This window comes from Lepisma saccharinum, chromosome 18 (genome assembly GCF_977018435.1).
Source record: "Lepisma saccharinum chromosome 18, izLepSacc3.1, whole genome shotgun sequence".
Taxonomy (NCBI): Eukaryota; Metazoa; Arthropoda; class Insecta; order Zygentoma; family Lepismatidae; genus Lepisma; species Lepisma saccharinum.
Genome location: NC_139246.1, coordinates 28,924,793 through 28,930,459, shown reverse-complemented (window position 1 = coordinate 28,930,459; position 5,667 = coordinate 28,924,793).

Here is a 5,667-nt window from a genome sequence, read left to right as displayed (position 1 = left end):
TTACTTTCTTCTCGACTATCCAAACGGGAAGTAGGTGGAAACTAAAGGAACCTCTCTCTCCTCACTGCCTGTCTACATGTAGCAGTCAAGGTCACCCGCAAAGATACATCTCGTTAACTATATGGAATGCTTCAACCATATCTACACAAAGTAATTAGGAAATGTCTTACCCTGCTGGCTAGATATGCTTGGAAACACAGGTTTATAGAACTCAGGAGAAACATAACGAGTAGTATCGGCGAGATTGCGTCGTTGACGTCTTTGAAGAATCTGAAAGAAATTTCGAAACATCATTACCTTTGCAAGAAAATAAATTCTTAAAGGATGGCAAACGTTTTAATAGTGTCTTTAACCTGTCAATCTCTTAATATATTTGTAAACTTTAGTATTATTTGGTGAATATTCACTAGCATAACATTAACTTGCTGCGTCATGTTCATTTTCTGACAATTATGTTTTATATCTTTGTTATTCTTTTATCCTTGAGCTTGGTATAATGTTTTAAGTCCACCTTGTGCACGGAGAGGCTAATAGGAAATGGACCTACAGTTTAAATTGAGGTCTGAACCACTATGTGCTTACACTGGGTATCGTACCCGGTCCCACTTTGAGAGGCCGCATTATTCGACCATTCTTCTTTCATGGAAAGCTGAATGGAGAAATGTATCTCAAGATGTCGGAAGATCATCTCATGCCAGAATTTGATCTGCTAGGCGAAAGACGAAAATGGTGCATGCAGGATGATGCTTCACCTGGCACAATTGTGCACACCTGTGCGGGATTGGCTGTACGACAATTTTCCCGATCGGTGGATAGAACGCAGTGGACACAGAGTGTGGTCTCCCAGGTATCCTGACCTAAATCCATTTGACTTTGTCACGGACGCAATGGCAGTGCCAATTGCCAAGGACGACGTGACTTCCGGTCGGACGTCAGTTTGTATACCCAAATATACTGTAGACAAATGAGGCACAGGCGAAGAAAAACGCACAACCACTAATCGGTCACACGGCAGCTGCTTAACTGGACGCGACGAACGTCTCGACGCTACTGTCAAATCAACCTCTTTCGCAGCGAGCGCGGCTCTGCTCGTCTTACCTACCTGCGAGACTTACTATGGCCGTTACGCGCGCTTATTCACGCATGAGGGTTGACCTTAGCTTTAAGTAAGACGCAATTCATCTGCGTGTGTGTATATATATATATATATATATATATATATATCTGTGTGTGTGTGTGTGTGTGTCTGTGTGTGTGTGTGTGTGTGTGTGTGTGTGTGTGTGTGTGTGTGTGTGTGTGTGTGTGTTCATATAAATATAATTGTGTATTATTTCACTCTCAACTATAGCCTTTCAGTAACACACACACAGAGCTGCAAATTATGGTTATCCTAGCCTGCCTCTGTCTTCCAATACCTTGTGTTCTAATATCACCTCGGCTACAACGCAGACGGCTAAATGGGATACTCTGGCCCCTCTCAGGTACGGGCTTGGTGAATAAAGCATTGAGAACTTACGGAAGGTGTTTGTGAATCATGAAAGAAATGAACGACTCTTCTCAAATTTTACGATTGGCAACTGCATCTTCTGGGAGGTTACTTTGACCTTTCTTTTCATTCTTTTCTATCCAGGAGATGGTTTAATTCCAATACATACGAAAGCTTACATTACACTCACTTACAATTTACAATCCATAAATGTCCTTAAATTTTTAAAAAATACAGAATCCCCTGTTCGTGTATATTTTCGATTCGATTAATCCAGAATTCTAATTTGCTGCATGTCTCTATGGGAAAAATCCAAATATGTATATTATAACCAATGTACCAATTATCAGTTACCATTACCATCGGTTTCCTACGCCTTTCCCCCAAGATTTCATTTTTTTCTGCTCTCTGAGAAAAGGACAGCCGTCTCGAACAAACCGTCTTGAACAAACCGGCATTCTTTCCCATGAAGCCCTGCATATATCACCGCCCCTACTTCGAGATAAATAAGCTATTGTGTTCCCGCAATAAACTCTGATATCCATCCAGTCCACATTCGACTCACGTCACCATCAATTCAAGTTCAGCATGATGGTTGAAATTTAGAAATGCAGCTAATCACAGAACTTCAGGCATTTTAAAATTTAAAACCCCAACGAGACTCTCGCCCTAGTCCCAAACAAGGACCCTCCGTTCTCAAGAAAGTGAGCATCTGGTCAGGCCCGGAATCAAAACAATCGTACTACACATAACAGGCCCTCGCAGACGGACATAATTTCTACAAGCGCGCCCCCCAGTCTGACTCAGTGACAGTGAAGTGACAAGGGTAAATAGTACGGAATCTTGAACTACAACCCTGCCCGAAAATATCTCTTCGCCTGAGTGAAGTTTAGATAGCCACAGAACGCATAACTTTAACGAAGTGTCGAGCTGTGAGCAGTAAAAATTAATTGGAACGAGTCCTCGAAATCAGCTCTCAAACAAGGTGTGATTGTGTTTTTGTGCAACACAATTATCACCCTTCAGTGTACGAATATCACCCTTCAGTGTAAACATGACCACGTTTGGGAGGAGTTAAAAGTTCGACGACCGATAAAGTAAAGGGACAATTCTTCCCGGAACGAAGGAACTCGAAGGAAAAGGAGGAAGTAGGAACTCGAGAGGAACATTCACATTCAGACTCTCGTTTCAGCACCTTTACGCGTCGGAGAGGAAATTATTTTCTCCTCTCTTGAAAAAGTCTAGACTCTTAGCTTTGAAATTTCGACTTTAACTTTTTAACTTGTTAGGAAATGATGCTCAAGTAAAGACTAGTGTTTGCGTGCAACGCCGACCATCAGCGATCACCGCTGCTAAATTGTTTTTGCCCAAACAATAGTGTTTTGTCCGTATGGTGCGTGTGTAGATGGGTGCCGAGGTATTGTAAGTATGTCAACTACAGTCTATTAAATACTATGTCATAATATGTTTCATTGTTTTGATTTCTGATTTCTTATGGTAATAATAATAATTGTGGCATGAACTTGGCTCGTGAATGAAGACCAACAAATTAGGAACCTGTGCATCCTAATTCGTTGGCCGAACTTTGGACCGTCGACACGATGTACAATCCCGTGCCTTAATTGTTTTGGTACATGTATTTCTTTTACATAAGTGAACATCCATGCTTAATAATGTTAAACCTAGATTCGAACCAGTAAATAAACACCCCTATTTTTTATTTCTATTATAATATGTGCAGGGAATAGTTACGTTGTGTATGTGTGTCGCTAGGAGGAAGCCGTACCAGGGAAGAGAACCCTGTCGTTTTTGCAACCGTAGACGAAGCTTACGGTCTACCATTCAGTAGCAGACGAAAACTTTCGTACGTGCCCCTTCCTACAGTATTGCGACCAAAATGTGTCATGAGTATCGATGTCAATAGGAGCAGGATTTAAGCAGAATAGAATCTACGGGCTCCACTGAGTACTTGGGATCAGGGACTGCGAACCGAATTTGAACTCGAACTGAAACATGATCCAGTTCGACTTATAGTTCGCACTCGAACCTGAACTGAAATGTTTCGCTACATTCTGGTGCACCATAACCCTCCGTGTACTTTCAGTTTCAGTTCAGTTCCGGAATGAAACCTCATTGTGAACACTTTCGGTTCGCACCCGAACCTGAACTGAAATGTTTCGCTACATTCTGGTGCACCATAACCCTCCGTGTACTTTCAGTTTAAGTTTTGTTTCGGAATAAAACTTCGTAGTGAACAATTTGGTATTTTGGGGGCTGCCAGATCCGAATATTTGGAAATAGATAAGATCCGAAATGCCATTAAGGCAGTGTTTACCAATTTTTTTGCCTGAGAGTCCCCCTTGACATAATTGAATATTTCTGTGTACCCCCTGAATTCTCAATATTTTATATACCTAAACATTGTATGAAATAAGTGTGAAAAATGACACCAAACACGAACTCATTGCTTCCAATACGCTACATAATAATATGGATACGTAGTTATTACTTCTGAGTGGCAATATGTTTGTAATTCGTATATCTTGGTCGTGTTTGGTGTCATTTTTCATATTTTATAGCCCAGATTTCAATTATAACAAAATAAATGTAATATTATTACAACATAAAAAAATAACATTGGTGATTTAAATAGTCAGTAGGTGACTCACTAGTCACTACGTCCGTCCGGTCCAGTTCCTATTGCGTCACCACCTGTAGGAAGGGAACAGGAAGTGTGTATTTTCCAACAGTGCCTTACTTCGCATTGCATTCCCGTTCCCAACCAATCACGTGGCCTCCTACCCGACTGCCATGCCATCAAACTGTTTAAATCCAGGTACTATAAATAACCCTGTTCATACAAGATATTAATCAAATCCACATTGGAATCGTGTTTTTCACCACAGCTGCAGCGCAATTCAAGAAACAATTCCCATATCGGCATTGTCCAAGAGTGGTGGTCATTGGTTCTGCGGTCACGAAAGAAGTTTGATCGACACACTGTCGGCTTAAACCACAATACATTTTCTTTCAATGGGTAACTGGGGAAGGCAAGTGCAATGCGCATTTTCCCCACTTTTCATTGTGGTTACTCTTGGGAGGGCGCATTTTTCCCACTTTTATTGCGAGAGCGCACTTTTCCCGGGCGCATTTTTCCCGACACCGGTGGTTTTGGCTGCACCTGCCACCCAGGTAAGCGTGGAGCGGTTGTTCTCAAGTGTGAAGTTTGTAATGTGAGATTTGAGGTACAACCTTTCCTCTCCAACACTTGATGATCTCATGGTCTTGCGGACGAATGCTTTATTCCAAAAGCGTTCTGATTAGCACTTGCCAGCCTTAAACCAAGATGAAAATTCTTTCAGTTCCTCTATTAGCTCCAGTAGTGTTTACGAGTTCGTCGAGGAGGAAGGTCAATAGTCATTGTTTTTAATGCTCACATGTTTGCTGTCGTTTTCATAATTCTCGTTTGGAAAGACATTTAAAAGATTAACATTATAAGATTTATGTATGACCTAATTTCCATTTTTATTCAAAATTTAAATAATAGCTGTTAAAGTGCAAATACGAGGTTACATACGAGGAGGAGGAACTCGTACTACAAAATTATAACATGTATCATTTACAATGAACCAAAGTTTGTGAAGCATATTTTTAAGTGATTTTTCTTTCATCCATGGTTATTTGTAGGTGTGAAAATATCCATCGAGAATAGATGCTTATTGCGTTTTTCATAAATTAACAGTTCATACACTATTTTATTTTAATTTTCTAAGTAGTGTAATTGGGCCGGTTCAAAATAGTACTTGGTACGAGCCCTTTTTTTTTATGGATTTAACCTTAGTGGTAGCATATTTTGACGATTTTTTTGTTGATTTTATAGCGTTTGACGACTTTTCAGTGCAATTTTCACCGCATCTAATTTTTTTCCCACTCGTACTTGGTACGAATGCCACGATCTTACGTGATATAACTTAACCTATTCATTTTTTTTTCGTGCTAAACTACACGAGAGCCTCTACGTGCTTTGACCTACTTTAGAGTAGAACCATAAAGACAGAGCTGCAACCGAAAGTGAGGCTCGAAGTGAGGCTCGGTGAGGTAAAAAGGTAAAAAAAGGTAAAGTGTTCCCCTGTGCATAGCACCACGCCATGAAGGCGTATAGGGGTGTGGGGGTAACGCCC